Raw genomic sequence first — 20,956 nt, 5'->3', positions numbered from 1 at the left:
GAGTTTTGCTCTTGTTGCCAAGTCTGTAGTGCAATGTAGAGGATCCTGGGTTCAAGAGATTCTCCTGCCTCAGCCTCCTGAGTAGCTGGGATTACAGGCATGTACCACCATGCCTGGCTTATTTTGTATTTTTAGTCAAGATGGGGTTTCTCCTTGTTGGGCAGGCTAGTCTCAAACTCCCAACCTCGGGTGATCCACCTGCCTCAGCCTCCCAAAGTGCTGGGATTACAGGTGTGAGCCACCGCGCCCAACCATGCACTAGAACTTCTTGAGTAGTCAAGGCTCTTCTGAGCCTCTGTGGCATAGCTGTGTTATTTACTTAGCACCCAAGGTGTAATATTAGTATGTGTTCATTCATTCAGTGAATACTTTTAGGTGCCTACTATGTGTTTAGAACCTTACTAAACATTCTGTTGTCATTTTTTGGTGTGCCTCCCCACAACTAGATTAAAAGCCTCCTTCAAATAGAGATCCTAAGTAAACATGTCTTTGTAGTCCCAGAAACTGACAAGCAATGTACCCTCCACCCAGGGTCCCACCTAGAGTCCAATTCCCTCTTCTTCCTTTCTAACAGAACCGCAGTTTTGTTTCGTGGGAACCCCCTGATTTTATAAGTGGTTGGTTATGTAGCCAAGGGCATTCTAAAGTTAACCTGAAAAGGTAGTTCAGGCCATGATGCGAAGAGAGAGTTAAACTTGCCTCATTATACCACCCTCCCTTTTGGAATTCAGACATGGCTGACCAGCATTAACATTGAAACAGATCTTAAGACTGACAAAACAGACTCTTTGTAGCAATAAGACATCAAATTCCAGCCTGACTATACTGTAGCATCACATGACAGATAGTAGGCCCTGAAAGAAATTGAAGTATTTTACCCCCAAAATTATATTGTTTGACATATTTTGAAATGGCCTTGTAAAGCTGCCTCTTGTGAGGAAAAAATCTACATTTTGTAGAGAATCCCCATTCCTTCTTTTTCCTTACCCAGGAGAGAATCAACTCAACTCTGATAAGAAACATTTATGATCTATTCCCTCTGAAGCCTGCTACCTAGAGGCTTCCTCTGCATAATGGCCATATCAGTCTCCATAACCCCTATCATAACCCAGACATTCCCTTCTATTGATTCTAGGTGTTTAGACGATAACTTAACCCTTTCAACCAATTGCCAATCAGAAAATCTTTGAATCTACCTATGACCTGGAGCGCTCCCCACTTGCCCCCGACTTCAAGTTGTCCCACCTTTCCAGAACGAACCAATGTACATCTTGCATGTATTGATGGATCTCTTATGTTTCCCTAAAATGCATAAAACCAAGCTGTAGCCTGATCATCTTGGGCACATGTTCTCAAGATCTCCTGGGGCTGTGTCACAGGCCATTGGTCATTCGTATTTGGCTCAGAATAAATCTCTTCCAATATTTTACAGAGTTTGACCCTTTTCGTCAACAGAAGTACAGGTGGCCCAGACTTTTGATTGGCATCTAAAGTGGGAATGAGCCCTTAACCTGTGGGGTCTGTGCTAACTCCTGGTAATTAGTATCAGAATCAAATTAAATGGTGGGACATCCAGCTGGTGTCTGGAGAGTTGAAGAATTAGTTGGTGTTGGGGAAATAAACCACACACCTATTTGGTATCAAAATTAGTGTGGTGTTATTAAAATGTATCCTAGAAGTAGTACCTTCTGATATACCATCCGGAAGCAGGGAGGTCAGGAGAAGATGAGTGTCCCCTACAGATGTCTACTGCCCCAAGCGTTCCTCTTCATTTTTGATCACTCCCCATCCCCTGGCTTGACTCTGTCTCCTCTCTTGACTTATGTGATGCTACTCTCTACGTCTTCTCTTCCCACATATCACGCCTCTCCTCCTTCTCCTTCAATGGCTCCCTTCCTCCTCTACCCACAAAAAGATGAGTCTTTCCACACAATAGATTCTCCATTCTTCTGTTCTCCTAGAGTTTACACTATTTACCCATCCTCCACTTGCAATTGCGTAGGAGACAGTTTCACTGAGATGATCCACTCTAATCAAAATCATTGTGTTCAAAGTCAGGTCTATCAATTCATATCTAAAAACAATCTCCCTTTTCTAGAAATGATACTACCATACTTTCAAGATTAAGACCTTGATACCCTCTTTGATTTCTCCATCTTCATAATTTTCACCTGATGTCAAGTCCTAACAATCCTCTTTCTTAATTTCTTTCACACATACCCCTTCCTCTCTGTTGTTATAGCTGATATCCTGGTTCAGCCTCTGACTCTATTACTTTTAACCTGAAATAACTGCAATATTGCTAAAACGCATTCCTCTCCTTGTTCTCCTCCCACCCCAATCCTTCCTGCATACTCCAGAACAGCTCCCCATTCAGAAACATTAATGTGAGTTCCCACTGTCTTTAAATTCATGTCCAAGCTCCCTGGCCTAGCAAGCCTCCAAAATTAGACCCAAAGTAATCTTGTTAGGCATGACTCCAAATAAGCCTGCTGTATACAAACTCTTCATTTCAGACAAGCTACTTTACTCCTAATCACCCACACACTCCTAGAGCCTCCTTTCTTCAACCTTGGGTTTATGTAAGGTCAGTCTTTGGCTCCTTTTACCCCCATCTGCTAAAACTGAACCTGTTTTCCAAGGCCCAAGTCAAAAATCTGAAAGTTTCCCATCAACTCACATGGAAGTTATTTATAAAAGTAATAATGATGATTAAAAACAATAGCTACCATTCTTTGGGCATTTACTCTGTGCCAGCCAGGGTAAAATCCCGTTCTAGAAAATGTGGAAGAATCAATGAGCCCATGTACATAAAGGGCTGAGCCCAGACCCGGGGGTATGTGGAGGGTGCCCAACAAAAATTGGCTGAGTTGTCACCAGTTGTGCCATTGAAATGTAACAAAGACATTTGCTAGCAGTCAAAAATGCCATATCCTGTCCACCTGAAAGAGAGTGAGCACTGAGGAAGTGGTTTGGAAAAGGGAGCCAGCCAATTCCTCCCAGCATCTCCTGGCACGACTTTCTGAGCCTTAGGCAAATTAAAATATCTTTGTTCCAAATTACATCTATCGTTGGGTGGTATGCTTGTCTTTTACATTTCTATTACGTGTGTCTCTTACGTATCCCTTCACTTCCCTGTTCTGGCACTAAAATGCAGAACTCAGACAGCATTAGTAAAAAGAGAAGTTGTTTCCAATGTGATCTATGGTACACAGTCATGTGGGAGACTCAAGAGAAAGCTCTTTCCTGGTGGGCAGAGGTGCTCCATAAATTCTCATTCCCTTTGAAATCAACAACAAAGTTCCCCACTAGTGCTGAATTTGTTATTGCTGTTTCTCAAACCAAAATGCAATTTAAGAGAGGGTTATTACATAGGAATGTTAAATACATGGCTTTCATGCTAAATCTGTGACAATCTTTCCCCACATTCCAGTGCCGGGAAATTAGCAATTTAAATCTCTCTTCGAACTGTATTGTGGCTTCACTCCTCAGAGCTCCTAAAAAATACAAAAAACTGTATTCAGTTATACTAATGTTAGAATCTTGTGATTTACATCATAAGTATCAATTAATAAGTAAGTATCTTACTTTTATAAGACAGGGATGGGAAACATAGTTAGAGCTCAGACTTATTTTAAAAGATTCATCTAGTCCCAGGAAAGCCCCAACCTAGGGCTTTGAAAAACATGGCAGCAGACATTAATGAATCACACAGGGATTAAAATTCCTGGGGGTGGAAGGTCCACCTGCCCCAGTAGGGAGCTGGATTATAACCCCTCAAGTGTTGCAATCATCATTTCTTGGAAATTTAGATACAAATTAGCATGTCAAGGGCAGCTGAGATTTTCCCTGGAAAACTACAGCATTTTCTTCTATCCCAACATTCTCATGTAATCAAGATCCTCTACTTAGGTTTTATCCCCAAATCACCCAGGTGCTTGTTAAAAATACAGATTCCCAGGCCAGGTGAGGTGGATCATAACTGTAATCCCAGCACTTTGGGAGGCCGAGATGGGCGGATCACCTGAGGTCGGGAGTTTGAGACCAGCCTGACCAACATGAAGAAACCCTATCTCTACTAAAATACAAAATTAGCCGGGCGTGGTGGCACATGCCTGTGATCCCAGCTACTTGGGAAGCTGAGGCAGAAGAATCACTTGAACCTGGGAGGTGCAGGTTTCTGTAAGCTGGGATCGCGCCACTGCACTCCAGCATGAACAACAAAAGCAAAACTCCATCTCAAAAAAAAAAAACAAAATATAGATTCCCACACTTTACATCCCATTTCACCTATTCCATTTGTGCCCCCAGGCCATCCCATCTCCATCACCATCCTCTTATTGTAAAATCTTCAGCTGCTCTGAGGACTTCAGTGGACCAGGCTCCCCTTTCCCTTCGATATACCAGCTTGATGCTCCAGCTTGTGCCTGGTTCACTCCCTCCACTTCAGTGTATTCTTCCCTCTGTGTTCCAAAAATACTGCTATCCCCTTGGGGAGCTTACCTGGTTATGGTCACCAGTCTGTCAACAAATGCTTACAAAACCCTTCAGTGGTCTAATCCCATGAGGGATACAGAAAAATCACTATTTCTCTTGCCCCAGTGATCAGAAAGCATGCAAATAATTTACTTACTCCTTAGCAACAGGTGTCAGTGATAGACACTTTGGAAAGTTATTTAGCTGCAACCTCACTGTGCCAAGGCCACGGCCCAGCCCACTGTCTGACTGAGTGCCCTCAACACTCACCCACATAAAACATGTTCTTACTATCCTTTAGAGAAATTATTTTCCATGTTTTACAAAGAAACTTAGATATAAGAGGCTCAATAACATGTCCAAAGTCAAACCATGAATCAGCAGCGGATCCAGGATTTTAACCAAGGTTTTCTGATACCCAGATCTCTACCGTAAGTGCTCAAGAAGGGGTAATTGTTAGAAAGGGGATTGCTTATACACTGTTGGTGGGAATGTGAAGTAGTACAGCCACTATGAAAAACAGGATGGAGGTTCCTCAGAAAATTAAAAATAGAATCACCATATGATCCAGCAATCCCACTACTGGGTATATATCTGCAGGAAAGGAAATCAGTTTGTCAAAGAGATCTCTGCACTCCCAGGTTTACTGCAGCAGTAGGCACAATAGCCAAGATATGGGATCAACCTAAGTGCCCAGTGATGCATGAATGAAGAAAGAAAATATGGTATATGTAAGCCATGGAATAGTATTCAGTCATTTAAAAATGAAATCCTGCCATTTGCAGCAACATAGATAAAACTGGAGGCCATTATGTTAAATGCAATAAGCCAGGCACAGAAAGACTAATATTGCATGTTCTCACTCACATGTGGGAGCTAAAAAAGTAGATCTCGTGGAGACAAAGAGTAGAATTGTAGTTATAAGAGGCTGAGAAGGGAAGGAGGAGGAAGGTGAAGAGAAGCTGGTTAAGGGGTACAAACATACAGTTAAATAGAATTAGTTCTAGTGTTTGATAGTACAGTAGGGAAATTATAGTTAACAATCATTTATTGTACATTTCAAAATAGCTAGAAGATTTGAAATGTTCCCAGCACAAAGAAATGATACACATTGGAGGTGATGGATATCCCAGTTACCCTGCTTTTATCATGACACATTGTATACCTATATCAAAATATCACCTGTACCCCACAAATTTGTACAACCATGATATTGCAATTTTAAAAAATTAAAGTAAAAAGAAAATGTGGTTGTAATAATAATAATTCCAGAGTTGGTGGTGGTTTCTTTCATTTGGATTCCTAGAAACAGATTCTGAGACAAAGAAAATGCATATGAAAGTGGTTTAAATAGAGAACATTCTCAGGAAAAATCATTAGGTGAGTAAGAAAATGGATCAGCAAAGGGAAGAGGCCAAATAAAGGAATGGGGTGACAGCAAGCAGAGCTGTCTCAGGGATGAGGTAGGTCTCATCTCAGAGTTGTCCCCTCAGAGAAAAAGGAACAGGACATTTTGTGTGTGTGTGACAGAGTCTCTCCCTCTGTCACCCAGGCTAGAGTGCAATGGCGAGATCTCAGCTCACTGCAATGCCCACCTCCTGGGTTCAAGAGATTCTCCCACCTCAGCCTCCCGAGTAGCTGGGATTACAGGCACCAGCCAACAGGCCTGACTAATTTTTGCATTTTTTGTAAAGACAGGGTTTCACCATGTTGGCCAGGCTGGTCTCAAACTACTGACCTCAGGTGATCTGCTCACCTCGACCTCCCAAAGTGCTGGGATTACAGAGGTGAGCCACTGTGCCCATCCCAGAAATTGAAATATTTCTATTCCATACCTGTCAGTCATTGACTCCGGGCTGCTTTAGGGGATGCGGAGAGGGATAATCCCCAGGCACACGGGGCTCCGTTATGATCACAGGTAATGTGGGCTCTGGGAGAGAAGGGTCAGAGTGGGAGGAAGGCATGCTCAGAGCCAGTGCACGCTGATGGCATCCGCTACAGTGATCTTGAAACTGGACTAGCACCATGAAAAGAAGCAAGGCTGTTATCTTAGTTTGTTTTATAGCCCGAAGTATACCACACATATCATTCAGTGCTGAAGAGAAACCTGAAGGGAGAAACAAGCACCATCCTGTGTCAGGAGGCCTGGGTTTTGGTCCCAATTTTGCCAGAAATGAGCAACATGACCTTGGGGGAGTCATTTAGTCCCGTGGTCCTCAGCCTTCCCTCAGGACCACTGGAGCCTCAGAGGCAATGCTGAAGACGCTAAGTAAACATTTGGTGGACTGAAAACATTTTATTATTTCAGCATGTTTGGAATTCAGGCCATGGTTAACCTCCGAGCTCCTCTCCTGCTGGGTCTCTAACCCGTGAGCCTTCCTCTCATTTTTCAAGTTTCTATTATTCTCCTAGGGGAGTTTGCTTTTGTAGGTATGATTCAGCTCTGCAGAGGGAACCTATGACAGTCATGTGAGATGTGTTTAATTTTGTACAGTTTAATTGCATGTTAGTAACAGGGTTTACTAGATGACTCTGCTTTTCCAGTGATACTGGAAAGGAAAAATCATTCCTTTTTTTTTTTTTAATTAAACATTTTCTTGTGTGTGAGACGGAGTTTCACTCTGTCACTCAGGCTGGAGTGCAGTAGTGTGATCTTGGCTCACTGCAACCTCTGCCTCCCAGGTTCAAGTAATTCCCTTGCCTCAGCCTCCTGAGTAGCTGGGATTACAGGTGCACACAATCATGCCTGGCTACCTTTTTTTTTTTTTTTTTTTTTTTGTATTTTTAGAAGAGACAGGGTCTTGCCATGTTGCCCTGTCTCGTCTCTAACTCCTGAGCTCAGGCAATCTACTCACCTTAGCCTCCCAAAGTGCTAGGATTACAGAAGTGATCCACCAAGCCCAGCCTTTTTTTCTAGAAGATTCAAAAGAGGAAAATACACATGACTATTCTTTGTGGGTATCCATGTTATAATAAAGACATAGGAAAAGTTTTTTTTCAAAACTGCGTGAATAAAGGACCCTTTCTTTTCCACTTAGGATGAGATTTATGCTGCTAGACTTATACTGTGGTTCTATATTATTCTACAATTGGTTTGCAACTGGAATGAATTTTTGTCAGTGTTGCTATTTGAGGCAAAGCTGGGTGTGAGGAATGTGACCCCCAAAATATGGTAGACATAAAGCCGTGTCATCCAAGTCCTCCTTCAAGCAAAGGCATGCTGCTCAGCTGTGTGAGTATGGTCAGCAAACAGCTTTCAGCTGTCAGTTCTGTTAAGGTCAGCCTCAGCTGTGTGAGCCGCTTCATCTGAGGTCACGCCCAGGACAGCCCGAAACCCGTGACTGAGGGAAGTGCGAGTGTAAAGGCACAGCCATTTTGACCTAACTGGGGAGGCTCTGAAAAGCTATACCTGCTCCAGATTTTTCGGCTGGGTTGGCCAAAGGCTTTGCTGGGCTGACATCATAGTCATCTTCTTTGTTTATCTTCTTCAGCACAATCCTGCTTCCTTTCACGTTTTTTATAGGTATTGATCTCTAATAAATATAAACCAAATTTCCAGTGACTCTAACCTGAAACAGGTGAGATCAAGAGTGGTCCAAGAAAACAGGCAATAAGATGGTTTTGGAGGTGGATCACACACCACTGGATTGGCTGTGAGGACCCCGTCACTGGTGGCAGGTAGAGCCCAGGCACCATTGACACAGTGGCCATTCAGTTGTTAAATTTTTCATCATAACAACTTGGAACTTAATGCACTAGCACGTACAATAAATGTATCAGACATCCGAGACTTTGAAGGGAAAGGTGGACATAAGGATAATGGGATTGGATGGGTATTGCTAAGTGACACTGATGTTTCACAGAAAGATGGAGCCGCTGAGGGTGAAAGCCAGGTGTGAAATTCAGGTGTGAAAGCCAGACTTGGTGGATGCATGCAAAGCTCCTTCAGCCTCACAATGGCAGCACAGAAAAAGTGTAGGGCTAATAGTCCAGTGGCTGAACTTCAAAAAAAAATAGGCAGGTCTGTGCTAAGGTCAGGGCCCAGGTTAGAAAAACCCTAACAGATGGAATGGAGACATGTTGGTAGATAGCCCTAAGGATTTTAACATCTCAGTCTCTGAACTTCCTAAGCCATCGGCTGCCTTAGGACTGGCATGGTGAAGGCATAAATGGAGTCACCACAATGACAGAAATGGAAGCCGCATATACTTCCAAGAGCATATAAAAGCAGTCCTTGGCTGGACGCGATGGCTCACACCTGTAATCTCAGCACTCTGGGAGGCTGAGGCGGGCGGATCACAAGGTCAGGAGTTCAAGACCAGCCTGGCCAACATAGTGAAATCTCATCTCTACTAATAATACAAAAATTAGTCAGGCATGGTGGCGCATGCCTGTAGTCCCAGCTACTCAGGAGGCTGAGGCAGGAGAATCACTTGAACCTGGGAGGTGGAAGTTGTGGTGAGCTGAGATAGAGCCACTGCACTTCAGCCTGAGTGACAGAGCAAGCCTCAGTCTCAAAAAAAAAAAAAAAAAAAAGCAGTCTTCACTTGCATAGTCGTGTGGGATGGTAAAAATAACTGTGCAACCTAAAACTATGCAAAAAACTTTTTTAATGCAAATTTTTTAAAGTTTATTTATTTTTATTTGAGATGGAGACTTACTCTGTCACCCAAGTTGGACTGCAATGGCATGATCTTGGCTCACTGCAACCTCCACCTTCCAGGTTCAAGCAATTCTCCTGCCTCACCCTCCCAAGTAGCTGGGATTACAGGCACCTGCCACCACGCCCAGCTAATTTTTTTGTATTTTTAGTAGAAATGGGGTTTCACCATGTTGGCCAGTCTGGTTTCAAACTCCTGACCTTGTGATCCACCTGCCTTGGCCTCCTAAAGTACTAGGATTACAGGCATGAGCCACTGTGCCCGGCCTTAAAAATTTATTTTTAACGGACAAATAAAAATTAGATTTATCTATGGCAGTGGTCCCTCACCTTTTTGGCACCAGGGACTGGTTTCACGGAAGATGATTTTCCATGGACCAGAGAGGGGATGGTTTCGGGATGATTCAGGTGCGTTACATTTATGGCACTTTATTTCTATTAATATTACATTGTAATATGTAATGAAATACTTATACAACTCACCATAATGTAGAATCAGCAGGAGGCCTGAACTTGATTTTCTGCACTGGACGGTGCCATCTGGGGGTAATGGGAGATAGTGTCAGATCATCAGGCATTAGATTCTCATAAGGAGCGTACAACCTAGATCCCTCGTATTCACAGTTCACAATAGGGTTCGTGCTCCCACAAGAATCTAATGCTGCTGTTGATTGACAGGGGCAGAACTCAGGCGGTAATGTGAGCGAGGGGAGAGCGAGGGGAGCGGCTGTAAGCACAGATGAAGCTTTGCTTGCTCGCCCGCTTCTCACCTCCTGCTGTGCAGCCTGGTTCCAAACAGGCCTCGGACTGGCACTGGTCCATGGCCTGGCACTTGGGGACCCCTGATCTATGGGACACAACATGATGATTTGATATATGTATACCTTGTGGAATGTCTAAATCAAGCTAACACATCTACTGTCTCACTTTTTTTGTGGTGAAAATGTTTAAAATCTTCTATCTTAGCAATTTTTAAGTATACAATACGTTGGCAATGACTGCAGTCACAATGTTGTACAATAGATCTCCTGAACCTTTTCCTCCTAACTAAAATTTTATTTTTATTTTTATTTTTTGAGACAGAGTCTCACTCTGTCATCCAGACTGGAGTGCAGTGGTGCAATCATGGCTCACTGCAGCCTCGAGCTCCTGGGCTCAGGTGATCCTCCCATCTAAGCCTCTCAAGTATTATGTTGATGCGAAAGTTATTGCAGGTTTGCCATTAAAATATTAGCAAAAATCGCAATAACTTTTGTACCAAGCCAATAGCTGGGACCACATGAATGCACCACCATGCTGGCTAACATATTTATTTATTTTTTGTAGAGATGGGGTCTCCCTATGTTGTCCAGACTGGTCTTGAACTCCTGGGCTCAAGCAATCCTACTGCCTCAGCTTCCCAAAGTGTTGGGATTATAGGCGTAAGCCACTGTGCTCAACCCTGACTAAAATGTTATATTCTTTAGCCAACATCTCCCCAATCCAACTCTCATTCCCCAGACTCTGGTAACCGCCACTCTACTCTTCGTCTCTATTAATGATTTTAACTCTATTATAGATTCCACATGTAAGTGGAATCATGCAGAATTTTTTTTCTTTATTTTCTTTTTCCACGTTTGAAAGAATTTCTCTTTCTGTGCCTAGCTTACTTCACTTATGTGTCCTATAGGTTCATCCACGTTTGTCACAAATGACAGGATTTCCTTCTCTTTCAGAATGGAATGCTGTAGAGTATTGCATCGTGTGTATACACCACATTTTTTTTTATCTATTCATTTGTTGATGGTTACAGCTTGATTTCATATCTTGGCTATTGTGAATAGTGCAAAACAATCTTAATAATCAGTAGGAAGAATTATGATTATTCTGCAAGTTTTAAAAAGTTTTGTCAAAATATTAAAAACTGTCAGTTACGAAAGAAGAAATTATAAATCATAGTAAAACTAATATTTACTTAGTATACTCTTTTTTTTTTTTTTTTTGAGATGGACTCTTATCTTGTTACCCAGGCTGGAGTGCAGTGGGACGATCTCAGCTCGCTGCAACCTCTGTCTCACAGGTTCAAGTGAGTCTCCTGTCTCAGCCTCCCAAGTAGCTGTGCTCACGGCTCTCTTGTTTGTAACTGGAGGCTGTTAATTCCCTCTCAGACTGAGTTCCATGAATTATATTTTGAGCTCTCTAGACTTCATTTGAGCAAACAGGGCCCAGGATCAAATTGAACTTGATAATTAACCAGATTGGATCCAGATACACTTCTTGGCTAGGTACCTGTTGACAGTAGGTTCATCTGAATCAAAGGAGTCTGGCACTCTGTCTTCTGGAACTCCAGCAAATTTTATGTGTAAGAATTATGGACCCAGGACTTGCATATTTTTAGAAAAATGAGTTAACCTTACAAAGATAACTTAGAATTAAAGTGGCCACTACGGGGAAGTTTTAACCCAGATAAAATCGTTCACTTGTGAGGCACATTGGAAAAGAAAAGATCCAAAATGCAATGGGATGTAATTTTCAACTGGTGCAGAGAAACATCTAGAAGATAAAATTAATAAAAAATTGCCTCCCTAAAAAATTTCTTACAGAAGGCAAAGGAAAATCTTCAGCAAAAACTCAGGATGTTAAAAAAAAAGGACTGACTTAACCCTGACTGTTCCTTCTCTTTATCTGTCCTTACCTCAATGCTCTGAGCTCACTGACCCTTTTGCCCAGCTACCCTTTCACTCTGAAGACAATGAAAAAAGGAAAGTTAGGTAAATGCTTGCAAAATGAGACCCTCTGATTAGGCAGGCATGCCTGCCATAATCAACTCTACTTCATAGTCTAAAATTGAGCCTTAGAGACATTGTAAATGACTTCCCTAACCCCAAGAAAACTCCCTGGAAATGTACTAAGGAATTCAGAAACCTTATTGGAGCATTTAATCCAGGACTCCCTCATCTTTACCAGTTTATTCAGATGCTATTGGGACTTGGTAAGGCTTGAAAATGGATAGCAGCAGTGGAATGGGACCAACCTAGGGAGGATGTGAAAGACTCTCCAAAACCTCCTGAAAAGAAAGGCAGAAAGAAGCTGACAGAATTGCTGAAGACCTTTCCAATTCAGTTCCTAAGATATTTCCGCAGAAAGTTGATTGGTCTATCATACAATCTTATAGACAAAAAAAGATGAACCAATTTCAAATTACAGAGCCCATTTAGAAACACTATTTATAAAACATGCTGGATTTGAAATACCACAAGGGGCGCTTCCTGCAGAGACTGAAATGGCATTAGCTTCTCTGTTTGCAAATGGACTCATCCTAAATTTAGTGGTTTAATTAGAAAACATACAGCAGGATGGAAAGTTATAGATATGATTGAATTGGTGGCCCTATTTGAACATTCTGAGAGGATTCTAAAGCAAGAGAAAAATCAAAAGGCAAATAAAGGGCTGTTAACACAGAGAGACCCCATCTCTACAAAAATAAATGAAAAAATTAGCCAGGCACAGTGGCATGTGCCTGTAGTCCCAGCTTCTAGGAGGCTAAGGTGGGAGGATCACTTGAGCCAGGAGGTTGAGGCTGCAATGAGCCATGACTGTGCCACTGCACTCTAACCTGGGTGACAGAGCAAGACTGCACTCTAACCTGGGTGACAGAGCAAGACCTTGTCTCAAAAAAAAAAAAAAAAAAAAAAGGAAGATAAATAAACCCATGTCCTTATGTTACCAAAATGCCAGGGGTTTGGTTTAGGTCCTGCTGCTCGCTGCACAGAAAGCCAATCACTGAGACAGTGAGTATTCCCAGAGAAGAAGGTTTTAATCAGGTGCCACAGCCAAGAAGATGGGAAATTAGTCTCAAATCCATCTCCCTGACCAAGTAAAATTAGAGTTAAATTAGAGGTTTATATAGCAGGGAAGAAATGTAGCCATGTGTGGAAAAACAGGAATTAGGAAGAGGTAAGGAGGAGAAGTTGGTCGATAGGAAGCAGGTGGTCACTTAAGCCAGCAGTCCCCAACCTTTTTGGCACCAAGGACAAGTTTCATGGAAGACAATTCTTCCACACACGGTGGTGAGGGTGGGGTGTGGGGGATGGTTTCAGGATGAAACTGTTCCACCTCAGATCATCAGGCATTAGATTCTCATAACACACAGGCAATCCAGATCCCTTGCATGCACAGTACACAACAGGGTTCCTGATCCTATGAGATGGTGGTACTGGTCTGGCTCAGTTGGTAATGCTCGCTCACCCTCCACTCAGTTCCTGATGTGCAGCCTAGTTCTTAACAGGCCATGGATTACAGTCCATGGCCTGGGGATTGGGGATCCCTGAGTAGGCAATTGTGATGGGTGAAGGGTCTGGCATTTCATAGCCCAGACGTGGTTATCTGGTAAGTTTCAGTTCCTTGATACTATCTGGGAGCCCTGATGGTTAGTTTCCTGAGAAAGGAACTTAGATAAGACAAATGTAACTTTCTTAAGTTTCAAGACTGGGAGGTTCAATTTCTTTTTCTTTTTTTTTTTTTTTTTGAGATGGAGTCTTACTCTGTTGCCCAGGCTGGAGTGCAGTGGCATGATCTCGGCTCACTGCAACCTCCACCTCCCAGGTTCAAGCAATTCTCATGCCTCAGCCACCCGAGTAGCTGGGATTACAGGTGTACACCACCATGCTCAGGTAATTTTTTTTATTTTTTATTTTTTTGGTATTTTTAGTAAAGACAAGGTTTTGCCATGTTGGCCAGGCTGGTCTCAAACTCCTGGCCTTAAGTGATCCGCCCACCTCAGCCTCCCAAAGTGCTGGAATTACAAGTGTGAGCCACCACAATTGGCCTGGGAGGGTCAATTTCCATGTTTATTCAATAGAAACCATTAACATCAGTTCTATGGTTTAAGTAATAGTCACAACAGTTACAGTAAAAGTAGACATCTCGAGGCACAAGTTTCTTTAGTTTGGGACCTCTTAGTATTGATTTAAAATACATGGATAAACAGGAGGAGGACCAAAGAAACTTGTGCCTCGAGATGTCCTCCTTCATTGTAAATAGACAGGCCACTGGAATCAAAATTGTCCAGTCTTTTTTTTTTTTTTTTTTTGAGCTAGAGCCTCACTCTGTTGCCCAGGCTGGAGTGCAGTGGTGCAGTCTCGGTTCACTGCAACCTCCACCTCCTTGGTTCAAGTGATTCTCTTACCTTAGCCTCCTGAGTAGCTGGGACTACAAGCACAAACCACCATGCCCATCTAATTTTTGTATTTTTAGTAGAGACGGGGTTTCTCCATGTTGGCCATGGTGGTCTTGAACTCCTGACCTCAGGTGATCCACCTGCCTCAGCCTCCCAAAGTGCTGGGATCACAGGCATGAGCCACCACGCCTGGCCAAAATTGTCCAGTCTTGTACCAGCTGTGTAATGAACCCATTTCTTTTGACCCAGACATTTTTCCTTCCAGATGAAGCCCCTGAAGGTTTGACACCTGGAATAAAAATCAACACTAATGAGGCTCCAAAGGGTTCTTCCCATAATACTTATAAATGAACAAGGGAAAAACGAAAATTAAGATTAATGGGAAAAACAAAAACAATAATAAATAAAATAAAAAGATGAATGGGAAAAAGCCAGGCAGGGTGATGCATGCCTGTAATCCCAACTATTTGGGAAGCTGAGATGGAAAGATCACTCAAGCCCATGAGTTTTAGACTGATTGAATCACTACACTTGAGCCTGGGTGACAGAGGGAGACTCTGTCTCAAAAGGAAAAAAAAAAAAAAAAAGTAGATAAAGTGGCTCCAGTATTTACCAAACCTGTATACAATTTCCCATTAATTTTTTTTTTTCAAGAGACAGAGTGTCACTCTGTCACCCAGGCTGGAATGCAGTGGCGTGATCACAGCTCACTGCAATCTTGACCTCCTGGGCTCAAGGGATCCTCCCACCTCAGCCTCTCGAGTAGCTAGGACTACAGGTGCATGCCACTGTGCCTGGATAATTTTTTTAAAACTTTTTTGTAGAGATGGAGTCCTGCTATGTTGCCCAAGATGATCTCAAACTCCTGGCCTCAAGAGATCCTCCCTGCCTTGGCCTCTCAAAGTGCAGTGATTACAGGTGTGAGCCACTGTGCTCGACCACCTTATGTACTTCTTAAAAAAATTTTTTTTTTTGAGATGGAGTCTCACTCTGTTGCCCAGACTAAAGTACAGTGGTGCAATCTCAGCTCGCTGCTACCTCTGCCTCCCAGGTTCAAGCGATTCTCCTGCTTAAGTCTCCAAGTAGCTGAGACTGCAGGCACGCGTCATCATACCAGCTAATTTTTGTATTTTTAGTAGGGACGGGGTTTCACATGTTGTTCAGGCTGGTCTCCAACTCCTGACCTCAAAGCGATCTGCCTGCCTTGGCCTCTCAAATTACTGGGATTACAGGCCTGAGCTACTGTGCCTGGCCCACCTATGTACTCTAAACCCTTGCAATAAAAAGAACAGTCTCATGGTGGAGGTTTCAAATGAAGTCCAAAATGTCTCCATGTCTAAACCTGTCCAAATGATACTTAACCGTTTTCAGAAAATCATGCCTTCTTACTTTGTGATGCTGCCCCAGTGAATCCATGGGGACAAGACTTGCTCTCTGAATTAAAAATTTACAGAAAATTATCTTCAGAAGGAGAGATAATCTTATAATTTCCTGACTCTCCTGAACTTGAACTGCTCTATTACCTACTGGCAGAAGCTGATAACACCAAAACGCAAATTATAAAAACCTGTTCTTTCTGAAGAACCTTTGTGGGCTTCCTCCTTAAGTGAGATAGAAAATATTTAAAGTGCTAAACCCGCAAAAATCAAAACAGAAAAAAAATCCCAGTAGATCATTCTAAGCTGCTACCTAAATTACCTCAATATCCACTAAAACCAGATGTATTCAGGGGCTGTCACCAATTGTACCGGAACTAATTATACAAAGACTTCTAATTTTTTGCACTAGTCCTTGTAACACCCCAATCTACCACTTTAAAAACCCAATGGACAAGGTTGGAGATTTGTTCAAGACCTACATGCAATAAATAAGATTGTAATACTAAGGTTGTCAGTAGTTTCAAATTCGAATACCTTGTTGTATAATGTACCCAAAATTTAAAATGGTTCACAGTGATGAAACACAGTATTCCAGCTGGTAAAATGAGTCAATACTTATTTGCTTTTCATTGGAAAAAATCAACAATGTAATTGGACTGTAATGACAAAGGGATTTACCCAGGCCTCTCTTATTTTTCTCAGACTCTGCATCAGGTTTTGCCCAATTTGGGATTTCCTAGGAATTCTGCTCTTATTTAATATGTTGATAACCTACTGCTATGTTGTTTCTCATACTAAGGAAGAGTCAGAAAGAGATTTAACTTATCTCTCTCTCTCTCTCTCTCTGTGTGCGCGCGCGCGTTTGTGTGTGTGTGTGTGTGTGTGTGTGTGTGTGTGTTGGAGTCTTGCTCTGTTGCCCAGGCTGGAGTGCAGTGGTATGATCGTGGTTCACTGCAACCTCCACCTCCCAGGCTCAAGTGATTCTCGTACCTCAGCCTCCTGAGTAGCTGGGACTACAGGTGCGAGCCACTACACCCAGCTAATTTTTTGTAGTTTTAGTAGAGAAGGGGTTTCACCACATTGACCAGGCTGGTTTCAAACTCCTGACCTCAAGTGATCCACCTGCCTTGGCCTCCCAAATTGCTGGGATTATAGGCATGAACTATGGCACCCGGCCCTCAATCTACTTCTTACAAGAATTAGCTTACAAAAGCCATAGGCTTCCATGGAAAGATCAGTTTTGCCGAGGAAAGGTCCATTATGCCTGCAGAAGAAACTTCTCTCTCACCTGAAAGAATGAAAATTGTTCAAAGTTTTTCTTGCTCCATGTCTAAAAGGCAAGAGGTTCCCTTGAATTTGCAGGATATTATAGGCCTTAGGTCCCAAATTTTTCCTTGTTGGCATCTCCCTTGTATGACCTTGTACAAACACTGACCCAGAGCCTTTAGCTTAGGAGGATAATTATGAACAGATTTCAGCCAACCAAAACTGGCCCTACCACAATCTCCAGCCTTAGGACTCCCAAATTATAGCAAACAGGTATCACTTTCACCTCGTTCATTCATGAACATAACAACAAGGCTTTAGGAGTTCTTACTCAAGAACATGGAGGAAAACGGGTCCATCACTTAATAGACTGCAATTAGACTTTGTAGCTAAGATGTATCTCAGTTGTGCAAAGGCACAGCCAGATTGGTTGGTAGCAGCAGCAGCCAGATTGGTTGATGTTTCGTCTGAGCTGATTTTAGGAAATGAATTTTATTTGCAAGCTCCACATGCTGTGGAAGGTCTATTAAATTCCAGTCAAACTTAACATTTCTCAGCAAGTAGACTAACATGAAATTCTTCTCCTGTCTCCTTCTAATCTCATATCAAATCTTGGCCGGGCATGGTGGCTCATGCCTGTAATCCCAGCACTTTGGGAGGCCAAGGCAGATGGATCACTTGGGGTCAGGAGTTGGAGACCTGCCTGGCCAACATGGTGAAACTCCATCTCCACTAAAAAATAAAAAATTTAGCCAGGCATGGTGGCAGATGCCTGTAATCCCAGCTACTTGGGAAGCTGAGGCAGGAGAATGGCTTGGACCCGGGAGGCAGAGGTGGTGGTGAGCTGAGATCACACCACTGCATTCCAGCTTGGGTGACAGAGAGACACTGGTCTCAAAACAAAATAAAATAAAATAAAATAAAATAATAAATAAATAAAATAATGCTGCAATCTACTTAACCCTTCTACCCTACTACCCTTACCTGACAAAGGTGAGGACCACAACTATGTAAATCTCATATCACAGCTATTGATTTATAACATGCCCATCAGATACCTTGAGATAATACATTTTGTTGATGGATTTTATGCTAAAAATGCAGAAGTAAAATACCAAGCAGGACATGCCAGGACTACCCAGAATGAATTAACAGAAAAGGGAGCTCTTCCCCAGTTGAAGTCAACCCAACCAGCAGAGTTACATTCTCTCACTCAGGGAGAGAATTGTCAAATATCTCAGGGCAAATCAGAGTTCTCTCTCTTTGATCCAAAGCAGAAGCACTGACCGTTGGTGTCTGCTGAATGGATGCTGGAACTGTCCTGGCTTCTGTCCTTTCCAAAGACCACCTGTGCAGATTTTCCTTCATTTGTGTAAGTATACTTTCAATAATTTACTATTACTTATTAATCTGTTGCTTCTCTACAACAGGCTGCCTCCTCAGCACCATGACTCCCAGCCTGGAATCATGAAACAAAAGGTGAATGTGGGCACAGAAGGTTCAGCCACTGAGTGCCTAAATGGTTTTGAGCTCATTATTTGAAATTTAAGCTCATTGCCTGAAACAGGAAGAAGACCTCCTCCTAAAGCTGGTATGTGAATTCAATTAGATGAAATATGTGCTCTCTGAGATCAAGGACTTTGATTTATTCTCTGCTGAATCCACAATGCCTATCACAGAACACAGAGCAGAGCTTCAAAAAATGTGTTGGTTTAATGACAACTGTATCTGAAAACACTTTGTTAACTCTAGTATGTAACATGAATAGCTGTGTCCATCATGCCCAGGATGAAGAGAGCCAATTTCTATTCTCATCTCCTTAAAGGTTTGTCTTGCTTTCTCTTTCTTTCCTTGAATCTTCACACTAAGTCTGACTACTTTGTTTTTTTATTTTATTTTATTTTTTAAAGAGACAGGGTCTCACTGTGTCACCTAGGCTGGAGTGCAGTAGTGTAATCATACCTCACTGTAATTTCTAACTCCTGGTCTCAAGTAATCCTCCCACCTCAGCCTCACAAGTAGCTGGGACTACAGGCATGGGCCACCATGCCTGGCATTTTTTTTTTTCTTTTTTAAGAAATGGGGTCTACCTATGTTACCCAGGCTGGTCTCAAACTCCTGGACTCAAGATCCTCCAGCCTCTGCCTTCCAAAGGGATTACAGGCATGAGCCACCACCCTGGGTCTCTGATTACTTTATTTTAAAACCCAGCCAATTTGCCTGCTCCCCATAATGCCTGATATCTTTTTTTTTTTTTCCTAAGACAGAGTCTCGCTCTGTCTCCCAGGCTGGCACGCAGTGGCCATCTCAGCTCATTACAACTTCCACCTCCCGAGTTCAAGCAATTCGCCTGCCTCAGCCACCTGAGTAGCTGAGATTATAGGCAAGAACCACCACACCCAGCTAATTTTTGCATTTTTAGTAGAGAAGGGGTTTCGACATGTTGGTCAGGCTGGTCTCAAACTCCTGGCCTCAAGGGATCTTCCTGCCTTGGCCTCCCAAAGTGCTGGGATCACAAGTGTGAGCCACCTTGCTTGGCTGCCTGATATCTCAAGATCAGAAAAGCCACCCTTCTTAAGTGGAGGGTAGGTGGGTCCGTATTTACAGGAATGGAGGAAAGGAGGATGTTTCTTCTCTCTTTCGTCCATTCAGTAGCTCTGAAATTAATGCTAAGGTGAGCAAACGCCTGCCCCCCTGCCCCCTGCCGCCCTCGCCTTATGAGACTTTGCTGTTGAACACGAAGTAAACGTTTCCCAGAAAGCCCAGTTAAGAAACAATTCACGGCGAGGGGAGGGCACAAAGGTAGGGGGAAAGGGGGAAATGATATTTCTTTAAAGGACAGAGATCCCTGAATAGCACAGGGGGTGGTTACAGCCCATGAGGACATCTCCAAGTCCTTCTGTATGACACTAGGGACCCCTGTGCCATATACAAACACTGGTCTCAGAGATTAGCAGGGGGAAGAGGATATTGACACAGTTCTGTCCTACAGAATGATTCCAGATGCTTCTGAGTCTGTGAGGCCCCTGTGTCCGTCATCTGCAAAACAAGTGAGGGAGAAGTTTGAAGAGTGACGACACTAGAAGTTATCTGAGTTTAAGACTGGGAATCTTAAGGCACAGAGCAGAGGATTCGAGGGCTGAAAAAGAAGCTCTGCAGCTTCAGCGCGAAGAGGGCGGCGGGGGTCGTGGGGTGGGCGTGGAACTTCGCTGCCTTCTGAAGCAGGAGTAAGCCGTTGAGGCTGCGCAGGGGTTTGAGCGGAGCGAAAACAGCTCCTTCCCTTGATCATGCTGCCCTCCGGAGGTCAGTGTAGGTATCGCCGCTCTCTTTCACGCTATTCTGTCTCTTCAACGTCTGTTCTGGATCACCCTGTTCTGGAGACCATTGGGTCAGAGGGTTCCTATGGACCCCGAGGGTGAGCTTAATGTCCCCGATAACTGCGTACTCCAGGTATCACTTGAATGCCCACCCGGTTCCGGAATCACGAGTCTCCAGAGCTGTCTCTTGCCCCACGGCTCACATTCCAGCACTGCCCCTCAGTGGCTTCTGCAACAACACGCACTTCTCGGTCAACTCTGAGTATTCTGGCTCCGCGACGGACAGGGGAAGGAAAGAAGGAAGCCTGTGAAGAACCGCGGTGCCTGCCTGCACAGCCCTCCCCGCATGGGAGCATTAACTGACTAAAGTCGCCTGTCTCGACAGTCTCCCCTGCGGGGTATCTGGGGACCCTTTCTTTGGAAACGCACGCTCTTTGTCAGAGTAGCCTATGCCTCTCCTGTCCCAAATCTCATACCCTTGGCCCTTCTCCCGTCCTTGCGCTGAGGCTGGAAGTCAGGTCAAGCGCCAGGACATCTAGAAGTCCCAAGAGTGACACCTGGGAGTGGGTGGGTTAGGAAAGAGTAGGGGGAAGGGAAGGTGGAGGAGCAGAGGATTCCCGGGGCGGGCGTCTGGGGTGAGCTCGCGGCCCCTCAGAGCCTGGCACACAGCCGCCTGGCATCCGGCAGGCGTGAAGGAACG

The 20,956-nt window shown here is 43.5% G+C and overlaps 1 long non-coding RNA gene across 4 annotated transcripts; it reads right to left on the bottom strand.

Annotated features, from left to right (window-relative positions):
- Window positions 1-1,611: 1,611 nt before the first annotated feature.
- Window positions 1,612-16,966, bottom strand: LOC105709347 (uncharacterized). 4 transcript variants are annotated; one of them, XR_010336745.1, is made up of 6 exons: window positions 14,304-16,966; window positions 9,620-9,676; window positions 7,886-8,009; window positions 7,332-7,389; window positions 6,312-6,583; window positions 1,612-3,497 (listed from the first exon to the last, which is right to left on the bottom strand). It is a non-coding gene; the product is annotated as an uncharacterized LOC105709347 (long non-coding RNA). The 4 variants fall into 4 exon arrangements; XR_002479410.2 differs by lacking the exon at window positions 14,304-16,966 and having other exon boundaries at window positions 9,620-10,472; XR_002479411.2 differs by lacking the exon at window positions 14,304-16,966 and having other exon boundaries at window positions 6,312-6,493; window positions 9,620-10,472.
- Between the last annotated feature and the right edge of the window lie 3,990 nt (window positions 16,967-20,956).

Source organism: Aotus nancymaae, unplaced genomic scaffold (assembly GCF_030222135.1).
Source record: "Aotus nancymaae isolate 86718 unplaced genomic scaffold, 86718_ANA_hifiasm-v0.15.2.pri h1tg000040l, whole genome shotgun sequence".
Lineage (NCBI taxonomy): Eukaryota > Metazoa > Chordata > Mammalia > Primates > Aotidae > Aotus > Aotus nancymaae.
This window is presented reverse-complemented; position numbering and strand designations above follow the sequence as displayed.